This window comes from Crocodylus porosus, unplaced genomic scaffold (genome assembly GCF_001723895.1).
Source record: "Crocodylus porosus isolate Cpor-Errol unplaced genomic scaffold, CroPor_comp1, whole genome shotgun sequence".
In the NCBI taxonomy this organism is placed as follows: domain Eukaryota; kingdom Metazoa; phylum Chordata; order Crocodylia; family Crocodylidae; genus Crocodylus; species Crocodylus porosus.
This window is the reverse complement of record NW_017728931.1, coordinates 15,570,073-15,596,270: the sequence shown is the minus strand read 5'-3', so window position 1 is coordinate 15,596,270 and position 26,198 is coordinate 15,570,073. Positions and strand designations below refer to the sequence as shown.

At 40.8% G+C, this 26,198-nt stretch overlaps 1 protein-coding gene across 1 annotated transcript in view; it reads right to left on the bottom strand.

Annotated features, from left to right (window-relative positions):
* The window catches only part of DUSP16 (dual specificity phosphatase 16), a 47,602-nt gene extending 41,192 nt beyond the window's left edge, over window positions 1-6,410 (bottom strand). Inside the window, exon 1 of the mRNA XM_019544258.1 lies at window positions 6,345-6,410. The gene's annotated coding sequence lies outside the window, so the exon portion shown is untranslated. The remainder of the gene's footprint in view (window positions 1-6,344) is intronic.
* Between the last annotated feature and the right edge of the window lie 19,788 nt (window positions 6,411-26,198).

The window sequence follows — 26,198 nt, the reverse complement described above, 5'->3', positions numbered from 1 at the left end:
TCACAGATAGTTATTCATTATTACATAACCCCTTGGAGCGACAAATTAAATAGATTTTACTGTATTTGAAAAGGAAGAGAATGAAATAAAAGTAACCATCCCCTTACACATGCACAGAGACAAAGACCTACTGTAAATAGCCAGATACCTCTTTTTAGCGGAGGGCACAAATTGAACATCTGAATTTCTCCATGAACTCCAAAGCATTCATTCTTGCACAAATATTTGGAGTAAAGCCTCATTAGAAGCAGTCTGAACACACACAATCTTTAATATTTGGTTAAAAAAAAAAATCTTCCTTGATTTCTTTCTATAGCTATTCGTTACAGGGCTCAGTAGTGTAACTGTGGGTGGGCAAGGAGGGCACCAGGCCCAAGCGCAGATTTAGAGGGGGGACTAGAACAGTGCCCCCCAGGGAGCTTATTCCACAAGCATGTGTGCTATAGCAAGAGCCCAAGCCCAGCACAGCTGCTGAGTCCCTATGTGGTTGGCTGTCCTAGTCAAGATACTGTACCCTTATGCCGCAGCAGCAGCAGTTGCTGCCACCACTGCCAGATCTTTGAGTCTCCAGGGTGAGCCAAGACTCATGCAACCCCTCTTCCCCCTCCCCGCTGCACACATATCCTTCGCACTCTGCATCAGGTGTGGAAATATCCTTTGGGTTAAATACACAGCTTAAGGCCCCAATCCTGTACCGAGATCCAAGCAGGGCAAGGGTTTATTTGCAGACTTCTCAGCCAAAAAAAAAAAAAAAAACAGGGACTGCAGTGGCACATACATTATTCTCCAAGCATTAAAACAGGTCCCAGTTGGGCCAGTGCTTTTAATTTGCACTGATGGCAAGTGGAGTTGACGGAGCACTGAACCTTATAGAAAACACTTCAACACCTTGCAGAATAAGGACAGGAGTAAGAAAAAAAAATTCAATAAGGTCATAAATTCAAACCGATTCATAAATCGGTGTGTACAAGGCTTCTATTTTGGCAACAGGCCACTTCTTGTTAGCCCTGAGAAATCCCACAGCAGTGAGTATTCTACTCATTGGGAGACAAATACAAAATTATTCAAACACACACAAACACATAAATCCAAGATCAATTCTGGGGCAGAAGGGGGGGGGAAAAGAAGGTACACTTTTAAAAAACGACTTAGAAAAAAAAAAAATAGTTGTTTCATGCTCTTGAGAGAACACAGTTACATTTACCAGCACAAGAAAAATACCAGACTTTTACATAAGCTGTTGCTGGATTAATAAAATTCTGTTCATCTATTTGCCAGTACCCCACTGCTTTCTGGCAAGATGCCACTGTTGCTTTTCAGTGTATTCAGACCTAGTGGAATACATATTGTTTTGGAGTGCAAAGTAGTGGGAAAATTGCTATAGCAAAACTTGAGGAACTAGCTAAACCTTGCCTATACACTGACGGACAACTGTTTTTCCTCCATAGAAAGGTTGCTGTAAGGTGCTTTTATAAACAAGAGCAGGAAGAGATCTAACGGGATGGGGAATTGTGGGGAGGGGAGTTATGGCATCCCCCCCCAGTCTTGTTATGAAAGTGCAAAAATAAATAAATAAATAAAAACCAAAAAAAACCCATGGATGGAGCTCATTAAACTGTGCTCATTAAATTGTGCTTACTTTCTAAAACCAAACACAGATAAAAGAAAATCCCACACTCGTGGGGGTTTCTTCTTTTTTCCCCCCCTTAACATGCCTTACTCAAAATTTGGATTTCCCACTGCCTGACAAGGCTTAAAGCCTGATTCAGAACCTGGAAAAATATTAGGAGCCTTTCCACTGGCTACAATGGGCTTGGCATTAGCCCTTAAATGAGCTAGGGCAGCAGTTCCCAAACTCTGACAGATTGCACACCACCAATTTAAAATGATACAACCTTAAGTACCACCAACAATTTTTTCAGTCCAACCTTAAGTACCACCAGCAAATTTTTGTCATAAAAGTAATTATAATAAATCTGTTAACATGTACCACTGACAAGCTGCATACACGTACCACAGATTGGGAACCCCTGAGCTAGGCAGAATGCTTGGATGGGTAAAACACTGAGAAACAAAATAAGACAAGACAAACTGTGCAGATGAGAAAGCGTCATTAGCTTAATTGATTAAAATATGAATGTTTAAAATGGCACATACCATTACATGTCACTGGTTCAGAAAGAAAATGAGTGCCAATTAAAGGTAGGACACTTCATAGACTTAACACTTTCTTCCTTCTCACTAATTCACTTAACCCCTTCTCAGCAAAAAAAAACCCAACCAACTACAATCACTAAGTTTCTCTGTAAAGACCTTAAAAATCCCATATTTGTATAACTACATAAAAGCCACCTTTAACAAGCACTGGGTGAACAGTTTGGGTCCTTTTAGTGACTTGTGGTAACAAAACAATCTACCAATTTCCAGGTAGGTGTTCATTCTGCCCTTGGCATAACATGCAATAGGGAGGTGACTCACCAGTAGTGAACTTTAAAAGACTGCAGCAAGGGTGGATTAATTGGGGGTGGGGGGGGGGAATCAAAATGTTGTTCCAAGCAAATACACTTTGATAGTTCTTAAGCATCTCAGAATACTTGGTCAGAACATACACAAGAGAAATATCCCAGAATAGATAGTAGCCCAGTAGGCTTGGCCTAATGGGATGGGGAAAACCAGACTGAAGCCCCTATTCTGAATCAGGAGCTTGAACTGGGTCTCCCATGTCCCAGGTGGTAGCCCAAATCACTGGGCCGTATTTATGATGGAGTCAGTGGCAGTCTGAGAAATCACATGCTTTTCTTAAAAGATAACAAAGGGCTTCTCCTTCCATTTCACTCTTCACTAGGGACTTAAAGAGTCAAACCCTCAATTTTTCCACAAAACATAAATGTTATTTTTCTGCGCAGCTCAAAGTTGTGATTTATGCTTTAAAGGAATGCAGCAACTTGACTGGGTGTTACCACAGGATGCAACTTGGCTGCCTTGCCATAAATAAGCTATTATGTTGCTGACCTCTGGACCAGGAAACATCATCAAAACCTCAGTCACCAGGATGTTCACAGGTACTGAAAATAGTGTTGGGATTGTGAAACGTCATTCAATTATGAGGATATTACATGAAATCATCCATGGGATTGTGCAGTTATCTGTGAGTTTTTCCAATCACTGCAGACAAACCTGGCCATACAATATTGTTTCTTAGCTTCTAAATATTTTAAGGACAGCTAATTTTGGAAGTTAGTTATGCACGGAGTTTAAAATGGCTGTATCATATACCTGCCCCTGTATGTTTCAATCCCACTTCATGGTGTGTCCCCCTTCTCCCCTCCTCCCCCAAATTTACATTTGTAATCAAAACAAATTCATACACATGAAGCTTATTTTAGTTCCCCTGTGCATTATGGTATAGTTGTTACCTACAGGTCACATTTTTTTCTTCTAGAGAACCCATGCCTCATTCTCTATTTGGCCTGGATTCACAAGACAGAAGAAGAATTTAGGTCATGTAGATTTGGGAACCGAAATCAAATCAAAACAGTTTTTTCATTGAAATCAGCCACTTCATTTCTACTTCAATTACTTTCTCGGAAGGTTCTTAGGTCCAAGATTTGAAGTTTATTGCCCTCCATTCCTGCCTCCCCTCACACCACAAACACATGTGCCCAACCATTAAGGACCTCAGTCTCCTCTAATTGAAACTATTATTGCTATTTCTGCCAAGGTGGACCAATGGGATTCCTTCCAATTCTGCTGATTTATTAACACAAGGAAAGACAGTGTTTCTGATAAAGGCTACAACAAATTTCTAGAGTTTATGACATTTCTAGCCAAGGGAAAAATGTAAGTAAATTGAACCTGGGTCTCCTAGCTTGCTTAGTTTTGCTAGGTAAGTCAGCATTATTTTATTTACTATTTCAGTGTATAATATGCCTACAGTACTGACCTATGTACACAGCAAATATTAATTGAACTGACAAGGTTTCAACCAAATGATGGTACTAAAGAACTGAAGAAAAACAGATACATTCTTGGACATCTGAAAATGCAGAAGTGTTGACGACAAACAACTTACTATTATCCAAGGTATGGGAAATCTGCTGCAATTCAACAAATAGTGCCTGGCTAGACCTACCACGGACTTGCCAGTTGGTGGGAAAAAGTACATGTGAGATAGGGGCATGAATTATAGGGAAGTTAACACCAACAGGGCAAGTCTGTTCACTCCAGAGACCACCACTACAATGAAACTGGAAGTCTGTGTCATGGTCATAATTTATGCTAACAAAACATGGTTCTCTATCCCTCCCAGCCCCCACTCATATCTAGCCATGCCATACCCAGTGAGCTAGAAGACCAAGTTTATTAACAATTTCCAGCTCGTGTTTTTTAGGCCTCCTAGTCTGCAGTTCCACCTCTGTGGACACATTACTTAAGTCAGCCCAGAGCATGCCCGTAGGCAGGTTTTTGCCCTATTGTACCATAAACTGCATGAATTCTGGCTTACTTTTACATAGAATAATTATTCACAACAAAAGCAAGCATGCATTGCATACACTTTTCTGACAGTGCACTGAACTTGCAGTTCATCAAAAACTAGACCAATTTCACTCTCCCCAGCTGTTTGAAAGCTCAAATGGAGATGTACCCATTTTGCATGAACAAGGTACAAAACATACTTCAAGGTTAAGTACAAACAGTCAAAAACCCCGAGGCTGAATCAATTCAGTCTTTGCAGGTTCATATAAGCTGTGCAGAGTGAACCAATAAGAAAGTGACCAGACAGTCACTTTTGCTTCCAGCAATACAGCCACAAGTCTGCAGTGGCCCAGGCCAGAAGCCAGGTGGTGGTAGAGCACACCTTCCTGCTCTGCTGCAGCAGACAGCTTGGGCCAAAGCTAGCTCGCCCACCCTGCCAAGCGGGGGGGGGGGAGGCGCGATGTAAGGGGGAGAGACTTGCAAAGCATCGTGGGATGCTAGGGGACTGTGTTAACTTGAAGCTGGAGGGGATCTGGGACAGAAGTTCAGTACACCTATTTAACCTAAATCAGTTTAGTCTGATCTACATCCATTCAGATTTATCATAAACCAGTTTGGGGCATTTTGAAAGCAGTTTATGTGCACTGAGCTTCTGTTGTGTTACAGACTTGAACCAGTTTCTGATCACTTACACCGGTTTGTGTGTAAATTTCTGTTCCCAGTGTCCATTTTTTAATTATGGTCTGTATTCCTGAAACTACTGCTGAAAAATGACTCTATTCTAGAGCATTACATCAATTGTCACTATAGTTCTCGCCCAGATTTCTAAATCTGTATCAAAGGCAGAACAGAAACATTTTAATAGTTCTCTTTTCAGTTTCTGTTTCTTGTGTTTACTGGAAACTGAGTTTAAAGTCTCACATGTTAGGCAACTATCCTCCTCTCCAGTAAGAGAACTAAAGGTATTTTAGGCCTTAAAAGATGTAAACAAACACCTAAGCACCTAACAAACCAGTAATCTTATTAGTCTGTATTTTTCAAGGTCTTGCCTTTTACTTTCCAGATATATTGTTCAGTTGATTTTTTGCACCAAAGAGCTTGTTGCCTCCAGCAGAGAGCTGGGCTAAGCAAGATGGGTGGAGTTTCCTTTCAAGCAACAGCAAGATATTGCTCACTATACAAATAATGGTATTTGAAATAAGATAATCAGGTCACATTTTTCAGCCAAAGGCAGCATACACGTTGGTAACCTGTTCAATATACACACGTGGTGTTATTGCATCTCCTCCTAGTACAGCGATATCAATTCAGCGTGCCATAGCAGATTATCGCTTGCACTTATTGAGGAATCAATCTGTTTGACACTTGGAAGGAAACAGGGAGGCTTACAATGTTTATTATAAGCAGATGAATTAGATTGTTACAATATGAAGTCATGGGAAATGCTCAAACATGTTGTTACTCTTACATCACTCAAATGTTCAGCAGCTCACACCCAGGTTATTTCTTGGCCTCCCCCACCCATGCAAGCAATAAATGGTTTTCAGATAAATACTTTTCTCTATTGTATGTTGAGCAACACTGTTGGCTACCATCTGCAGCAACACTTTACCTACCTAATCCATACTTACACCAAAAGCTAGAAAAAACACGTTCTTAGCTGCTTCTTTCCTGGAACAGTGGACAATCAGTTAATATATTTCTAAGAGGTTACTCATCCAACATAAAGAATTTCAGAATTCTACCTTATTCTAGACTTCAGTGGAACTAACGTGCTAATTCCCTTGTACCTGGCACTGTTACAATCCATAATATTTCAATTATCAGGATTTTGTTACTGACAAAAAACAAACAAACAGTCTGCTCACCCAGATCTAAGAAGCATGGGCTAGATGAGAGGATGATCCACACACACAGGTGCCAGCAAAGGGGAACTACCTAAACAAAATTAGAAAAAAAAAAGTTAGAAATAAACCAAACGCCGCATTTACTTTCTACACTAAATCTACCTAAACCAAACATCACCTATAATAGATTAAAAACGTGGTTTTTATTTAAAGCAAAATGGGTCAGAAAGAAAGGTACAAAGGGGATCAGGGGGGGTTTAATGTGATTGCTAGTCTCTAGATGAAAAACACACCACATCTTAAGCTTGAAACTTACGTGAAACTTTGGATATTAAAGCAAAACCTGCTTCTGAAGTATGGCTTGATTGGCTTTCCTACAGGAAAGCCAATCTTTAATTCAGACCTATACAAATGCATAGCATATAAACATTTACCAAAAAAGAGCAACCTTAGGAGGTGCATGTTTAGTGTCTTTAAATATACTTAACTGACAGGCTTTTGGCTGCAGGTGATTTTAGAATGGACAAAGGTTAAAGCACAAAACACTTTGTTTCTACTTCCATCACATCATAAATTTAGTCCAATATTGGAAACTGCATTGAACCAACAATTTTCATATAGTCAACGTTTAAAGCATCTATGTTATCTTTAGCAACTGGCAGTTCCTGCAAGTGAAACTTACATTAATCTTTACATAATAAAGTGGGAAAAAAAACATTAATGCTAACTCCAGACACAGTATTTCCTGGGAAGCTAAACCAACCCAAACCATCACTATGAGTTGACAGCTTTACTTCATCAGCATAACATAAACCACAGCTAAGTATCACCTTATGAAGTTCAGGAGTGGCTTTCAACCACAGAACACATCCCAAAACAAAGCCAGGAGACATCATGGAAGAGGGTAGAGTTCACCCTGAGTAACACTGCAGAGACTCTAAACCAATGCCATATTACACCAAAAGGATCTGCACAAATGGCTTCTGTACCTTTGCGATAACTAGATAAAGGCTTTGCAAATTTTGCATGCATGCATCCAACAGAGAGCAACAAAGAGATGGGAGAGGTGTTAAGTGGATATTTTGCACCCATAAACATTGTGCAGGTAAATAAAAAAGCATATTATTTGCAAAGTGCTCAGTTTACTCCTACCTTAGTCGGATGTAAATCCCTGTTCACAGAAGCAGTCCTGAATTCTAGACCAAGGATGGAAAGGGAAGCACCCAAAGAGAAGCACCTCTCTTTGGATGCTTGAGGCCAGTAGCTTTCTGGAATCAAGGCACGCCTCCATGACTTTTCTGGTACCCAATTTCAAAACAAATGTATATATTATAGTGTCTACCTCATTGAAGAGGGGCTGGGCAGTGAAGGTGGGGAGGGCACCGGGGGGAACAGAGAATTGTCCAGGCAGGGACAAGCCTGAGCCTGCACTTGTTTGTCACTTCATACATCATAGTACTGTTTAAAGGATCTGGCAGCACCCAAGGCTGCCCTGGCACCATGGTTGAGAATGACTGATTTAGGCTGTAAACAGATGCCTTATTTGAGGCAGGCCCTGGGACAGAAGAGGAGCAGCACAGCCCTTTACACACAAACCTTTCCAAGCTGCATTGATCTCTGCCATTAAGTGCCCAGGTAGAGCACACAGCCTGCCAGGCTTGTCCCTGGAATGACTGACAACTTGAATGGAGCTTCAAATCAACTTGCAGAACTATACAGCGTTGTCCCAGGAAAAGTTATCATATTTTCTCTCACGCTTCACAGGTACTTCAAATGGACTCCTACATGTCTAGGATGCCAAGACAAAGGCTTTTGCTAGGGAGACCTTACTTCTATTTTCACCCTTGGAAGGCCTACTAGGAACACTGTCAGCTTGCATCTTCACAAGACTGCAAAATTAAGCCTTTAAACCTCTCCCCTGCCCTTCCTACAAACCAACAAAGCTTCCTCTCATTTCTGTCAGAAATCTGTGCCACCTTTGTTCAGTCTGGTCCCTTGTTATGTTTGCCTGGAAATGGCTTATTAAGACAAAATTGGTTCTACTGCTTAAAAACAGTTCTGGTTTTGCCTACAAGAAGGTCACTGGACTTTTAAATAGTTACAGCACTGTTACCAGGCTGCTTTTTGCTATGGTACATTGTACTTAGTCTTTAGTTCCTTTTAGGCAGCTTCATCCCCTTCAGATAACCATCATGGGTGCTTATACACATGCATCAAGGCTGCTCCGATGTGCTGTAATTACAGCATGTCAGAGCAGACTCGATTAAATTGAGTTTGCTGGAACATGTTCATTATTGTGCTCCAGCAGACTCCAGCATCACATGCATCAGCAACTCCGTGCAGTGGGGGTGCTTCAACTACAGCTTGTTCAACGAGCCATCATTTTTCAGTGTGGGGACACTGATACATGTGACACTCCAGGTGCTTTAGTTAGAGCAGCTCTCCAATTAAAGCAACCCCTCTTCCCGCACTCCTGGAGCAATTCTATGAACGCCTTATAATTCTGAAATGCCACTCTGCCCATACAGAGTCCCTTTCATTCATGGCTTTCAAAGCCCTCACAAAAATCTAACTAAATCATTAACATTCTTCCCATCTGTAAAAAGGGATGTTTAGGAATAGACTCTGAGTTCATGGAAGCCAAGGGGAGAAAATAAGATGGAGGAAGAGAGAGAAAACACTGAATCCCTGTACCCCCTCCCCCATTTTATCATTAGACAGAATTCCCTCAGCTGAAGGCCAGAATAGAAACCAGACACACACACTTAGTAATTTCAACATACTTTACTGGAAGGAAATGAAGTGCTTTTAGAATAGGAACTACTCATGACTACAGACTGCCTGAGCAGTTTGGCTATAAACATTAAGCACGTTTGGAAATTCCCTGGCAATACTGCTGAAGGAACAGACATTTCCTGTAATTTTCAGAAACATTTTATATCTCCCGTCCTTTTTATTCTTGGTGGTGAGAAGGGGGAAGGAAAGGAAGATGCCATATTACAGTTCAATAAAATGTGAATGAACCACCCAAGTTTAAAGTGAAAACTTCACACATGAAAAGAAAGGCTTTCACCTCCGAGAAAGATGGGGGTTTCTGACACTTAGAAAAACTATCTTATCTTTATTTATTTATTTACAATTTGTGTGCATTTTTTTTAAATTTTATTTTTTTCTTTCTGGTATACAAGACAGCCTTCCAGTCCCTTTTTGCCTATTTTCTGATTTTTTTCATGCATTGAAAATTTGGATCCTTTATTCTAAGCTCACTGCTATCAGGCACAGCAAAGTAAAGATGAGGAAGAAGGCACTCTCCCTATGCCTGAAGAAGGGTGTTTGTGCCCAAAAGCTTGCAAAAAAACAAACAAACCATTTTTCCAGCTGTTTAATTGGGCTAATAAAATATATCACATTTACCCAAAGAACCTCATCTGCCGTCCTCGCTTACAGTCAGCAGAGTTAAATGATAAGGAAACTAGTGTGACATACCAGCTGGAAGCTGATAAGAGATCGAACCTCTGAGCATAGTCCAACGGCAGCATCCCTACAAGGAACTTAGCCCCTTTGTCTTTCTTAGCAGCTAAAGAAATATTGTTTCTTAAGAACGAATGCAGGAATCTTTTTTTGTTGGTCTGTGGGTAGTAGGTTTTTGTTTTCTGTCTAACAGAATTTGTCAACTCTATTTTTTCTAGACTAGAATGACTAAGCTTTTGCTCATCTTCCTATCCTCTCATCATCCTCTCATCAAAAAACAAGCTTTATCACTCAGTGATGTAGGGATGATTGACAGCTATCCTCAAAGTATGTAAACTGGGAAATAAACAACAGCTGTGCCTCCTTCTCAAACGGCTGATAAATGTTGTTGCGCAGAATTTTTAAGAATTTTAAGTCCGAGATCTCCTACAGTAGGGAGGCCTGGCAACACATTCTAAAGCTATGATAAAATGACAAAACTGGTTTATCATTTCATTTCAGCTTTAGTATTTGATTTTAAAAAGAGAGAAAAAAAAGGATGTAAATGCATAAATACAAAATTAAGCTACAGCAGTGGTTTTCAACCTGTAGTCTGGAGACTATGTCTAACAGCTCCACAAAAGATGACTATGATTAACCAAAATTATGTGAATACCCACTTGATAAATTCAAAGGGGCATCCACACGTCCATTTGAAATTGTTTAGGTGAAAAAAAGTTGAAAGGTTGAAAGCCATTTGCCTAGAGTTATTAAGTACTTTGCCAGTGTCAATGGCTCTGAGCTTTTGAAATTCTAGTAACCCCTTGGTTTTAGTAAATTAGCCATGCTGTCAATCAGCATGACACCCTAATTTCCAACACAAAAGTTTTAAATACAGTAGGCAACTTGAACACATAGCTTCAACAGTTAAGAATGATCTACAAGAACAGAATTTTCTTTCAGTCTTCTGTAGCAGGACAGATCAATGCAAGTAAGGATTTTGTATTTCATAGCCTCTTTGCTAGGGAATAGATGAAAAATTAACACCAATGGATGCTTAATAAAGGAAAACTTAAGTACAGCAGTTCCAGTTTTTTATTCTGTATGACCCCCTCTTTCATAAGCAGTCTTCTACAGAAGAAGAAAATAGGACCCTTGAGGATTCTGAAAATAGTCCATACTCAAGGTTAAGACCACTACTGTAAATGAAGGGGTATTATGACTGTTTCTTTTGAAAGTGCCTGAAGCAAAAGCCAAAGGAGAGATTCTGAGAGAAAATTGATCAAATAAAGCAGGCCACAATAATAACAACACAGTGAAAAAAAGGAACTTTTTCTGTGGTAACTTCACAGAGGAAGTAGAACTAGAAGAACAGGATCTAACCCTTTATCAAGAGGACCAGAGCACATGAAGCTAGGATACAATGGTGGTAAAGAAATACTGAGGGTGGGGATGGGACCCAAAAATTCTTTGGGTCATAGACAGGAGGGGCAACTGGTATTTTAAAAGCTTTTCCCTGGAATTAAATTTGTTACAGTGAGCAAATATCTCGACTAAAGATGCATCATGCTGTCACTGTGATGCAATGAATTAAATGTCAATTGATCTTTCACCCATTTGAGGAAAATGACACTAGCTCTCTTGGAAGGCACAGAGTACATTCAACCCATTCATATCAGGGCATGAGAAAAGCTGAGGAGGAAATTTTTATTTGAAGGACTGTCAGCCTTAAATAGTCTGCTTCTTCCTGCTTGTATTGGGAAACAGTACTGTATTGCATGTGTCCACTTAGCTAGCTCTAGAGAACATTAAAAAGAAAAAAAAAATCTGTCAGGCACCCATTAAAAAGGTAAGTTACACCCATTGTCAAAACACGTTCAAGACACACTGCAGGTTGACTCTAAACCTAAAGTTTTGTATCGTATGTGGTTCTTTTCCTCATACTCTTTTATTCCTCTAGAAGATAAAACTTAGCATTAGTAAAAGAGCCCAGAAGAAAAATCAACAAATGTACAGCCATGTTGTGAGAACACTTCCCACCAATACACAGGGGAGATTAGAAGGGATATTAAGGGTCCAGAAAAGTCAGGTTGTGCTGTAAGCCCATCCTGCTGTCAGCAAAGTAAATACATACATACTTAATCAGATTTCTTTCAGTCTCTGCCACATGAAACTCCTAAGAAGAGATGGCTGAGAGCACTGGCAGAGCTCTGCATAGAGAGGTTGTAGCCAACTATCCTGTGAGCAAACGCAAAGCTGATGGCCAATGAAAACCTTGCTAGAACCTAAATGGGCCCAAACTACCATTACGCATGCACGTACACGTCTCAGAAACACTAGACCAATGCCGATTCTTCTATTATTATACGCTCTATTTATAAAAATGGTGCTAGGAATTTATTTGGTATTCCGCTAGAGAGTTCAAGTTCAGCACTAATCCCAAAGTTAGTGCTATACTCACTAGAATATCTGGCAGAACAGACATGTCAATCATGTGGTTACTATGCTATAGCTGAAAAGGCTACAGATAATCTTTTGATATAAACAGGTACATTTTAAAATTCAAGCTTCTACTTTTGGGCCTCATATATAAACAATGCAAGCTTAGACAAAAAGGTATTTATAACCAAAACAGTATTTTACTCCTCAAAAACAAACCCTCCCCCCAGAATACCTCCAAACAAAACAAAAATAGAAGAAAACACACCTGTTATACAATACTTTCAGTTTGGAAACATTCAAAAAGGAGCTTGCATTCTCTGTCCATTATTATGTTTATTATGCCAACGTCTTATGCTTTTGTCATTCCGTCAGTGGTAAGTGAGAAAAGCATCATATATAAAACATCAGTTCTATGCTATCAGGAATCCAATATAAATTTATAGAATAACAAAAATAGGAAAAGAAAATAGGAAAATATTTACTACAGTGGAAAAACCAAGGCAAAGTTTAAACACTTCTGGAAATCTCACCCTAAACTGCACAGCCTCCCTACTTCACAGACAGTGGAAGAACTGATTAGTTGTCAGTGATGACAGATTTTTCACTCTTGGTAAATCTCTCACATGACCCTTTATTTATACATGACCCCAGCAATAGCAAAGTGCATTTCTTAAGTTAAAAACCAAAACCAAGAAACCAACTCCAAAGCAGTTTACTAAAGAAGCACAGCCCAGAATTCAAACAAACTAGAATGTGTATTTACAATGAAAGGAAACAATTTAGCCCCAAAATATTTCAGCGTTAAAGTTCCCAAAAAGTTATTACAAATAGATCAAGACAACCCTTAAGCAAGCTCCTCTGATGGCATAATTTAAAAAAAAAAAAAAAAAAAGAACAAAAGTTAACCTGCTCTTGAGATGCTCATAAGAAACAAGCTGCATTTCAGGGCAAGTCTTTCCCGAAGTTCAGAAAAGGCAAACATTTCAGGTCTTTTAAAAGAGATATCTGGGCATAGCCTAAGACTCCCAGGTGAACTGTATATACAAACATGCTTGGTTATTTTTGTGTGCGTGTGCATACATTTCCATTCTCTATTTTCTGGCATTTCAGGTATACTGTGTATAGTCACTAATCACTTCCTCCACTTGAAAAAACAAGGACACAACAGGGAAAACCGAAGGGAAAAAGTCTGCAAAGGAGATGTTCCATAGTCTTTTCTGACAGAGTTAACTTATACATTTAATCAAATGCAAGAAGCAAAGATGGAAACAGCCAGCTTTTTCAAGCTGCATATTGTACTCTCAGAGGGTTTTAGAAGTGACTTAAGGATTAGGTTAGTTCTGCTTTGTGGCTAACGCTTTGGTTTTGTTTTTTACTATGAACTCACCATGATGTCAGTCTCATGTTCAAACATGCCACATTCATCAGTTCATGGGTTTCCTGGGAGACTCCTGCAGCTTTCCTTTGTGCTCAGTGCTGCTGCCAGATTCTTAGTTCATACTAAACTGACTCAGGCATGCCACTCTAGTTTCGAGGGTGTTACACTGGCTTCCTATAAAAAAAAAAAAAAAAATACTGCACTGGGGCTTTTCTTTTTTTTTTTTTAATTCTGCACAAATTAAGAAGTTTCAAGCCTCTGGCTTCATCCAGCTGGAAGAATCCTTGGATAAGCATCTGGATTAGAACACACCCAATTCCAGGGTCTAGAAGCAGGTGCTCTCACCTGTTTGGATCTTCTATGGCTTGTTCTGGAGAGAACCTGAATAACCTTAAGCTGCACCTAAACTCAGTGGAGTTTTGAAGGCACATGGTGTCACACAGTATTATGTCCTTAGTTTGGAGAGGTTTTTTACATAAATGTAAATGTCGGTGTAAATAGCGATAGCTCACCCGATTATATAAAGGTCTTAAGAGCTAAAAACAAATATAGTTTTTCCAGCCTTTGTTTCGGACATAGTTCTTGCCAGTAAAAGCACTCTGGGAATTCTGGCATGAACCTTGGCTTTAGGCATGTGTTGCATATTGTCAAGCTTGGACTTAACAATAAGCTTTGAACACTGATGGCATCATACAAAGCTTTCAGTGGGCTTTGGATCAGGCCTCAACACAGTAAGATACTCCAAGTATCTCTGGCAGAAACCAGCAGTTTTGACCCGCAAATAAATAAAATCTATACCCACTGATATAGCTGCCTTAACAACAACTGAATTACTTGCATCTCATTACTGAAGAAAAAAAGATATTTCTAGCACTTAAAAGTCAGAAAGAGGTGGAAAGCGGCACAGAACAGGCTACTACAGCATTTGTCAGAAGTCTACATTCTGTTAATCCAGTTTTCAGTTTTAGAATACTGGGTACAGGGCATGGGATTTTCATTTTTGGGACATTACATTTTGTTCAGTTCTGTGGAACAAAAATATATATACACACACATATATGAATTCAGTAGTACAGTTAAGATGATATCCTTTAATAGATCACAGCTGTTTCTAGCACTAGTTTCAACTGTAGTGTGGACAAAGTTTATGTTCTCTTTCCACTGACTTGGCCTCCCAAGCTAACATTTCACATTTTCCTAGTTCTGAGGTTTGATTTACACTGCATCAACAAAACAAGAAGGCAAGCCAGGTTTCTCAAAATACACAGACACATTTGGGGGCGAGGGGAGGGGGAAAGACATCTGCTGTTCAAATCGTCACAGTGGGATGAAGTAGACTTGATGCAGTCATCCCAAATCCAATGAAAAATAACATCAGCTAGACAGATTTTTGCATAGGTGGAAAACCTCCTGGGCTTCCCTGCTGGGAATTTTGCCCCAGATGGAAAGCCCCAGAAGTGACTACCAACTGGTTATAGGGTAAGAGAACCAGTCTTTAGCTATAAAAAAAAAAAAAAAAAAAAAAAAAAAAAAAGAGGTTTTTTGGATGGGGATGCCTAGGTGAGAAACCTTCTTGGAAAAACAGAGGCTGTTTCCCAGGCCTTGAACACCCTTCTGACTTAAAGAGCAGAAGTCTAGGGGATGTGTGTGTAAAAATGGATCAAGATGGGTGGGAGGGAAAAGCAGAGATATTTCTGCCCCTCCATTGCAAAGCTTAGGGAGCAGTGAAGGAACAGATTTTCCTTCCTTCATGCTTCTTTTTCCATCTAAGCACACTGGGACAAAGAAGCATGTACTAGGGCATGTCCTGCTGGAAGCCTACTACCCCCTTTCCCCCCAGGTTTGGTATAAATCCAGACAAATTAAAAGATCAATTGCACTATAAATTAACAGGGGTTGTTTGAATGGGGGAAGCTTTTCAGTCCACAAGGTTCATCTAACATACCTCCAGTTGTAGAAGCAGAACAAGAAAAAAAAATTAAAACAAGTAGGCAATTTTCCAGCAGGAGTGATATATTCTTGAGCCAGGGACTGACAGGCCCAGTCTTCCCCACACAGCTGAAAGCCAGCAGAAGACCCACAAGGGTTAGAGTACGTGGAAGTACTATTAAAACTTTTAATTAATACGGCAATCAAGCAAAGGGAGGAGCAGGGGTTTTAGTACAAACAGACTCCTTAATTCCAAATTAGTTATAGAGGGAAGTGCTGCCACTTATTAGGAGGTTGGCTGAACTTCCCACAAGACTGTTTTCCACTACTTGTATCTGCCAAATTTAAACCATTTGAAGTGAAAACAAAATCCTAAGGCAGGTGTCCGTCTCAGGCTAAACTTTTGGAAAGTGTCCGCTAAAACAAAGTGGGAGGCTTGGGAGAAAGCGGGGGGATAAGTGTAGTTTTGCCCACATTATGTTACTATCATTTTGTTGAGACACTCTTGTGTTTCATGTTTTAAAGTTTGCTAGGGAGATCACCTGGGTGTGTGTGGAAGCTAATCTTATGCAATTCGATGGAAACTTGTCTAAATTTGGCCAATTGTTTGCAGTTGCAAACAAATAGCAGTTGCAGAGACTTAAGAGTTTGGCAGTTAAATTCTCCAAAGACTGCATCTGCACTGAATATGCCCTGGTCAAAGAATGCAGGGACTGAAAGGGACTTGCCTTGTAATTGCTGCTGCTGATAGCTGTGAACCACTATGGTCCCAGAAACTAGAACTAATGGAAGGAAGAGAGACCATTTCTTGCTCTCTCAATGTTTTTTCTGCTGGCACCCAAGAAGTAAAGAGGAGGAAGCATCCAGAATCAAAATAGTAATGGTGTTGCAAGAAGGTGGTATGAATAGGAGCCAAGATTGGAGCAGAGGATAGCAACGGTATAGAAGTGTGTAGCAGATCATAACATACAACCTAGGGGCAAATGGGAAGTGACCACTAAAGAACACTGCCTTGCAGAACTTGTAACTGCTCTGAAAGTCCCAAGTCTAGCTATTTCTCTACCAGCAGCAAAGGGGCAAAACCACTGGCAAAGTCTCGCTTCCCCTCTTCTCCCCCAGTTCTAACAATTTGTAGATAGAGAGGGTAACAACCTTCTCCTCCACAGATATTGGAAAGCACCTTAACTGTTTTACTACTACTTTTAAACTATGTGTGCCTACAGACATGCAGCAAGGCTGCTCCGATGTGCTGCAATTACAGAATGCTGGAGCAGACTCGATTAATCAATTAGGTAATTACCATGCTTCAGCAAACTCCAGCATCATGTGTATCAGCTTGTTTGACAAGCTTTAGTTAAAGCACCCTTCCCACCATTTTTTAGCACCGGGATACTGATATACGTGACACTCTGGGCACTTTAACTAGAGCAGCTCTGAGAGCCACTCTAATTAAAGTGCTTCCCCCCTCCCAGAGCACGTCTACAAATGCCCTTTATTCCTATGTATGCCATTGTAAATCAACAATGCATCCTAAATGGAGAAGTGTTGACTTCAGAATTCTGTTTCTTTACAGCGACAGGGGGACCAGGAAGGAGGAACGAAGAGGAAATCTTGCAGAGGATGAAGGACATTTTCACTCACCGCACTATACCTATTCATACAGGCCAAAAGGACAGTCAGGTGTCCCACTGCCAAGACACAAGCCTCACCTACTTGCTTCCTCTCTGAACATAACCAAGGCCAACAGTTTGGTGCATGTTTCCCAGCACCACTGTTTGGGGCTCTAGAGGTAGACATTCTTAAATATAGCTCTGGGCCACACTCAGGGACCCTATTAACCAGGGGTTGGCAGCATATGGCTGAAGGGCTTTGCTTGTGCCACCTACTACTTCTACACTGCTGCCACTTCTCCCCACTCCCCCAGCTCCAATACAGCTCAGATGGCTTTGGTGGTGCATTAGTGGTGTGGAGTTTTGCCTGCACCTGTGCAAGAACCAGGCAGCTTAGGGCTGTAGACATGCCACCACTGCTTCTCCCAGCCCCCTGCTCTGCAGTGTGGGCACAGGTACCAGCCTGTGGAGTGCTTCAGTGGGGCAAGGTATCTGCAAAACATGTCTGCATTGCTGCCACTTCTCTTCTCCCAGCTGGTGGGGAGCTGTACTGGGGCCAGGCAGCTTCCAACTGTGCCTATGGGGAGAACTGGTGGTAGTATGGATGCAGTTTGTAGATACCTGGCCCTGGCACACCTTCCCATGGGCTGGGACCCATGTCAACACCACAGTTGAGCAGAGGAATGGGAGAAATGGCAGTGGTGTGAGTGCAACTCCCAGCTGCCTGGCTGCAGCACAGGGAAAGCCCCCTTCCTACCCCACCAACTGCTGATGTGCCACCAAAGCCACGTGGCTCATGTTGAACCAGAGCTAGGTTTTTCCAGCCCACAGCTTTGTAAAAGGTTGCTAGGCCATGCTCTAAGCTATCTGCAAGGCCTGGGCATGAACAGAGCAAAAGCAAAATGGCAGAGCTTGTTCCTCAGTAGCAGTTGGGGCTCAGCAAGGAGGCAATATAAGCCCAGTCTTGCAATGACTATTATGCTGGTCTGAGCATACCATTTTCCACTTCTATCTGCAAATGAGGAGAATGGCCATTATCAGGGCAGGAGATGAACTTCACTCCATGAAGTTTCTATTTTCTCAAAGCAAATTCTCACGTTTGTACACCTCACCATATATGAAGATACACACTAAAAATGGTCCATGTGTTGGCTGTCACTACAGCTTTATGCACATTCCAAGATTTAATGGATACAGTTAATTAAAAACGGTCTCACATTGCCATTGCTGCATGTTAAATGTAAATTTAACAAAAACCCACACAGATAACTGAATCTCTGCAAAATTCTTTAGCACATCAAAACATCACAGCTTCTACCAGAATGGAGAACTGCCCCATATTGCTTATCCATTTACCTAGGATGAAGGCAATTCCACCCAGACCTTGGTCTCAGAAATTAAATGCTGTCAGGTTTAGCCAGACCACTTCTCTGAAGACAATGTTCTTTCTCTGAACTTAAGAATCTTATCACTACTAGTCTGACATGCAGATGAACCTGTAACAGCTGCCTCCAAGCTTCTAGTGCACAAGGAGGACTAGTTTATAGCATTCAATATGGCAAAAGCATTTAAACTTTACAAATACAAAGTCAGTCATGAATGTGCAAGGAACCTAAGGTTATCACTTCCATCAGATTTCCTTAAATACACATCTTATCCAACTGTCTGAGTTCACCAAGAAAAACTAAGAATAGTTCAACAAAAAAGAGCAGCAGTTGGGGGCTGCATTTCAGTGCTTTATTTGTTTCAATCAAGCTATATAGGATAAGAGATGCCAAGATTCCAGAAAGTCCTGGTTATTTCTTTACATTCCTATTATTTCTCAGTCTGTTACTGTAGTCTGTTGTATAGTAATCAATTTTCGTGAATAAAAATCCATTTTGAAGAGGAGAGGAGTTTTCTTGCTCAGTACAAATCTGGAGAACTAGAAGTTTCTGAAATTATGGGGAATGCTGGTAAAACAAAACAAGTTTACAGAATACCATATAAAAAACTCCAACAAAAAAGTGAAGCATAGACTGTGTGTGAATTTTCAAGAACATTACAGTTAAGCAAAGGGAAGAAGGAGCATAACATTAAATTCACAAGAAAAGCCTTTCAAAAGTTAAAATCTAAGATTTTCTATAAATAAAGCCCACATTGGTGAATATATGCATATGTGTACCACAAATAAATTCATGCAATACACAGCAGTACAAGGTATCCAAAAGGGAAGGGGGTCTGACAGAGAAGCAGCAATCTTTCTATGTTTTGATGAACAACAATATATTTGGCTCTGTGGGCAACCCCACCAGTTTGATACCCCACTGCTATCTATCTCCAAGCATAGCAGCCACTTATCACATCATTGGATTTGGCTACACATTCACTGCTTGGAACAGCAGCTAGGAAGGAAGAGAGGTAAGAAAATATTTTGGGTGAAAGTTACAGTTTTCTAAAAGTTTTTCTGCAAACTGCTGGAACTTACTGTACCATTGGCAAGAAGTTCCTTCTGTTGACATAGAGAGTTTTGAGAGAGAGAAACAAACAAAAAAAACCTGTTAGTTTAGCAGTGTAGAACATTCTTCTTTTGGATTTTTAATCATCCTGTTGCAAGGTGGTGATAGAAAGAAAACAAAAGAGAACCAAGGTTAAAATCACTGGCCAATCTAAAGGAATTATGTCATTAGCTAATGACATCACTTCAAGGTCACGTCACAATGATGCATTTGAGAGGTCATTAAATCCACAGTTAGGTCTGTTTCTAATCTTTAACAGTGCTTTAAGTTAACACTCTCTCTTCCCCATCTGTTTCCCCTCACAATACAATCATGCTTCTTTCATCCCTTAAAAACCTATCCCAAATTCCACTCGACTCATCAGTTTCCTTAACAACTCAAAGAACGTTGAACATGCCATTTGCAACAACTAGAGATCTTCATGTCCAAGTCCATCCCAGGCCCTCTATACTCTCCAATATAGTTTCCACACCTTGAACTTCAGTGACATGAAGCTTCTAGTGACCCTTTCCCAGCCGAATATCTCAAGAAAAGCACCCTCTCCTCACCATGAATGACTGGTGCCTCCCAAGACTGGGGGGTGGAGGGGAAACCAGGGCAGTGAGCGAGGACTGCCCACAGACACCACCATCGGTGAGCAGGTGCAGGCATCAGCAAGTGGCAAAATTCCCACAGACGCCACCAATGGTATCAGCAGTGTGGGGGGAACAAAACAAAACAAAACAATCGGTGGCAAGCAGCGAGTAGGGACCACTTGCAGATGCCAGCGGCCACATTGGCCGCTGCCTGCTTGTGTGGGTGGTCAATGCTTGCCACCCACCCCTCTCCCCTTGCCATCAATCTCAGGGGGGGCATATGCCCTCCCCCACACCCGGTCTATGTGTCACCTATGCTCCTCACCCTCTTTCAACAATCAGCCTGCTCTTTTTGCCCTTCCTCAGTTCCTTAGAGGGAACTTTCCATCCCCACAACTTTGTTGCAGGTTCCAAAAAGTCTCTTCTCCCTCTGCACCTTATTTTTTTAAGTAATCTCATCCACAAACAAAACAAAACCCCCCCAGGTATCATCTGAGGACTTAGATTTCTCCCTCTTCATGGCCCCTAAAACTGTCACTTTTATGTCTTTCCCAGTTCTCTGACACCTCCTGTAAATACCCAGCTGCCAGCTCAAGCTCAGCATGGCTCTTAATACTGAGCTCTTACCTTCAATCATTATGGGAAACACTGTTATCCTGCCAGCCACTCAACCCTGTAACCTGGTCACTATGTTCAAATCAGACAGCTCATATTCTGGCCAGGCCTAAATCTCACCAATTGTGTGTGTGAGAAAGAGAGAGAGATCTCACCCCTTCACTCCCTCCCCAGACCAAGGCTCACATTAGGAATTCTTGGTGACAATGACTGTATTGGTACCACATCTCTCTTTTTTTTTAAAAAAATGGGGAAAGAGAAGATGAATGAGATGGAACCTTCCTGGAATGAACATTTCTAAAGCTTAATAATTTAACGTTACTTTAAAAATTCCCCACTTTTCATTCAGGAAAGGAATGGAGAAAAGAATCAGAATAATAAAGATATTAATAAATACTGAACTTTTAGTATTTGATCTTGCTGGGCCAGACTCTTACTAGCTAGGCTGCATCAAGCTTTTAGGGAACTGTTTCTAAACCAGCATCTACTGATGCAATTCCAACTTACCTGCCCTTCAGAACATAAAAAGACTTCAGCTCAGATACTTTATTGCAACTAAAACCTTGGATTTTTACACATTTTCATTAGAGGTATAACTATACAATTGGACCCATGACTTCCTAGATTTAGTAGCATTATTCAATGCTTTGCGTCAAAACATGAAGATGAAATTATTTTGGTGCCATCACAGAAGGATTCTGTTTTGTACCTATGAGATTGGAAAGGGATTCAGAGCTTTACCCTTCCTCCAAAATTTAGCCAAGGCAATATCTCTGGCCTTTGTGGCAAGATGCCTATTGCAACAATGTTCCAGAGAATGAGCCCTCTTGAGTATTTGCCATTGTGAGAGGTAGAGGAGGAGACAGATTCTATTCCAAGACAAAAACAAAATGTAATATGTGTCAAAGCCATTTATGACTTTTACACACTACACAGTAATCACTCAGTAACCACCAGAATGAAACAGCCAGTGAAAAAGCTGAGGGTAGAAAATGAAGGATAAAACTTATCTTGCAGTATGATACAGTATTAGTTTGGCAGAACGGGTACATGAACTGGAATTTAGCCTTCACAGTGAGGCATGACATGTCAAGGAACAATTCACGCTTAATTGTTGGGTGTCTCACCTGAATGGGAACTACCAACCAACAATGCAGGGGGATGGGACTACTGGTTTGCTACTGCAGCCACAGTTAAGCTACGGAATAATAAAGACCACAACATAATTAACTTTGACACATTCACTGAAGAGTCAAGTCAGAAGCTAGCCATTAAAAAGGCCTGGGGGGCTAAAAGGAAATACTGAAAAGAAAAACATATAGACAAAACAAAAGTAAGGAAATTAAAATTCTCAGAGTCAGCTGGAAGCTACTTAAATACTTAAGGTGTACATGCCTCCTAACATGGAAAGCAGGAAGGCAAGGGGGTTGGGAGGGGGGAAATACTTAAATGGCAACATTTAAGGATTATTCAACCCAGGTGAGCAGGCTTCTTAAACCAGATTTCCAAAACTTAGTGAAGTAAATAGAAAGAATCCTAAACCACAGCAAGTAAAATAAAAAAAAAAAAAAAAAAAAGCAGCAAGAGCACAAAAGCTATGGAATCAATAGGTCTTCTAAAGCGTAAAGAATTAAGAGAACATTTAAGAAGAATATCAAGATACTGCTGATAAACTTAGGAGTTTCCTCGCAAGAGTCTTCACTGTTCAGGATGTTGAGAAAATTTTTACCTGAAAAAATAAAAGGTCCAAAATTAGGCAGTCAAGATGAAATACTACCAAATATCAAAGGAAGAGAAGGAGAAAAATAAACTAACTAGGACCAAGTTCCCAAGATCCACAGGATGTATATAATTATAAAGGGAAATGAAGAATGAAGTGACTGATAAGAAAATATGCAAACTCTCAGTAAAAGTAATTTGCTCCAGAAAGACTGGGGAGAACACACGTGTCAAGCCTGCTGTGGAAGATCCAGAGATTCTAATTAGTGAGCTCTGATTCCGAAATCAATACACTGATTTGAAAGAATACTTAAACATAAAAGTATGGGACACTTAGAAGAACCAAATCAGCATGACCTTGATGAAGCAAAATTGTATTTCTCTAATGTTAGGGGTTGGAGTTTTTGGGGGGTTTTTAAAGAGTGAATCAGCCAAACAGGGTCCCAACCCTCCCCCTACACACAATTTGAAGTAACTTATCTACACTTTCCAAAAAGTCTAGGGTAGAATCCATAGCAAAATGTTATAGAATAAATCTAACCCTGGAGCAGGGAGTAAACAAAACAACCAAACACACACACACACACACACCACCCCCCACCAGAAAAAAAAAAGGATTGAAAACAGACAGACAAAGTATATAGTGGTAGTCAACATAGCAGGAAAGCATCTCTTGCTTTGGTGACAGGCTAAGTGCTTTTTAGCTAGGGGTGCTCCGATATATTGTCTGGCTATTGGATCAGCACTGATAAAAGAATAAATGACATTATTGGCTATGGGATTTTTTTGGTCATTGTAGCTGATAATTATGGCCACATGCTCAGAGCATGCTGATGAGCATAGTCTGGTCCCCATGCCCTGCTGCTGGTCCATGCCTGCAGCAGACAATAGGTCCTTGCAACCAGTGGGAGGGGGTGCTGGGAAGCATTCACAGGGCACCATGCTCAACAACAAAAGGATTTTTAACAGCTCCTGCTGCTGTTGCTACCATTACCATGGCAGTGCTGCACACGCAGGAAAAACTGAGCACCGCGGCTGCTGCAGAGAAGTTCGGTCGCGTGCAGGTGGTTTAAGGCACTGCACGAGGGACATTCTGCTTTGCTGGGTACCAGGCACCTTTCCAAGAGTGGCTTCTCCCTGGCTGCCACAGGATCTCAGTTGCATGGGGCCTGCCAGTACTGAGGCAGTGGCATGCTCTGTGGCTCCAAACGCACCTGATGCTGCTGTCCATGCAATGGTTTACCCCGTCTGGCAGGGACAGCAGCACAGGCTGTGCAGGAAGCAGGGCAGCAGGTAGCAGCCATAGTTGAGAGGAGTATGTGCATGGGAAGAAGGTGGTGACCACCTTCCTCATCAAGGGCCTGAGCAGGCAGTACAGGGGGTGTGACAGTGATAAATACAAAACAAATAAAAGAAGGTTTATTTATGTCAGTAGTTTAAAAATACCTTGCAATATTACTAAATATTGGTTATTAGACCAGCACTGGCTGATACAGTTGGTTAATCATTGGCTAATGGGTATCAGTCAAGAGCATCTTTATTGGTGCACCCCTATTTTTAACATTTAGGGATGACCAGCCATGAGGCAGCAAAATTTCTAAAAAAAGAAGTTATTTAGATGACTCCAGACAATTGTGACAGACTTCAAGCTTTCCTAAAGCCAAATTATCATTATTTTACTAATTTTCCTACAGTTCATGTCGACAAAAGCAAATAACATACACAGAAGGGAACAATCTGTATGCCAAACAGAATAATACACTCAAGACTATCTACATTATAAAGTTTTGTCAAGAGAAGCTGCCTTTGGCTATTATTTATGCCATCCACACACATTTGATGTAAGCCAACAAAACCTAGCCTGCAGGTTGTTTGAAAATAAAACCACCTCCCTGAATGATATGCAGCCATCAGTAAAATTCCCATTGTGCCTATTGTCCAGTAACAGTGATGTCAGTAGCAGTAAGCCATTGACTCCTATCCAACATGCTCTGCATGTGCTCTACAACAATGGCAAAACTAGCTAATTGTGCTTAATACCATAGCAACATAGGCATGTCAGCCACTGTAAGCTGACAGAAGTTTCACCAGCAAAACATTCTACAGTAGACATGACCTTGGGAAAACATCTGGACACTGTTCAATTAAAACAAAGTGCAGAGGCATTCAAAGGAAAAAAGGACCATAGAATATGCTGAAACTACTAAGCCACTTAAGGCAAAAGTGTACCCTCACCTGGGCTAGGGAAAGAAATTACACATAAACCAGTATAAGTGCTCAGAAACTGGTTCAAATCTGTAACCCAATAGAAATTCTGTGCACATAAATGATTTTCAAAATAGCCAGAACCAGTTTAAGATAAACCTGGATAGATGCAGTATCAGACTTAACCGAGTTAGGTTAAATCACATTATTGAACTTCTGTCCCAGATCCCCTCCAGCTTCAAGTTAACTCACAGTCCCTCAGCATCCCAGGATGCTTTGCATCTCCCCAGCAACCTTCCCCTCGCAGGCTGAACAGCCTATCCTTGGCCCAAGCTATCTGCTCCAGCCAAGCAGGGACACATACTCCAGTGCCCCCTGACTCCTGGCCTAGGCCACTGCAGGCAGGTGGCTGTATTTGTGGAATCAAACATGAATGTCAGTTCACTTGCTTATTGTTTCAATTTACACAGCTTAGACTAACCTGAGAAGACTGAATCAATTCAGCCTTGGGCTTTTTGACTGTCTGTATTTAGCCCTGAACACCATTCTGTTTCAGTAAAATCTGTTCACATCTGGTAATATCCAAACCAATTAGAGACAGATAAAGCATGCTACTAGAAGTAGACAGACTTCTGTACATAGAGAAACTGAAAAGAATGGTACCTTTTGGTTAAATGATGGGACATGTTAGAGCTATACAAAATACAAGAATGGTACTAAGAAGGTAAAAATCAGGCATGTCTTTTTCCCCAACTCCCAATAAGAAGGATCCTGGGAGAGCCAGTTTTCACCCACTATGGAGTTCCTTGGTCAGCCCTCTGAGGCATCAGTTAGTGGCCACAGTTGTGTAATATTGGATTCAATGGATGCACTCAATACAGCATTTTTGGGGGCCTTGCTACTGAATCAGCACTGTTTCCTAAATGTTTTTTTGATGCTTAAGAAGCCAACTACTGCATAGGTCTGGCTCTACTTGGTTTGAAATGCAAGAACAATATGAGGACATATCTGACAGGTTGCCAAAAATATTTAATGGGCTATCTCTACTTCTGTTTAGAACATGACTTTACATACTATTCTCATTAAAAATATACCAAAATGCTTTATATTGTTAAGCAGCTTGTAATTCATCATTGTGAGACACCAAGAGTGAAATGGTCTACAGAAGCCTTTGAGAACTAAGTAACCAGCTCAACCAATCCAGGTGCATAGTGACTAATAAAGCTTGCTACTAGAGAGAGGATTTTAAAAAAGGGACCATATGAAATGAATTGATGGATACAATCTTGTTTCCAGTGTATATACTCCTATCACATCTATTCCCGTCTTGGATGCCTTTTCTGGCTGTTTTATAGAAAAGCAGGTACAGGTACAGAGAAGACACTAACACCTTACACCAGATGATCCCTTCAGAATAGGCTTGAAACATCATGGGACAGACCACCCATTGACAC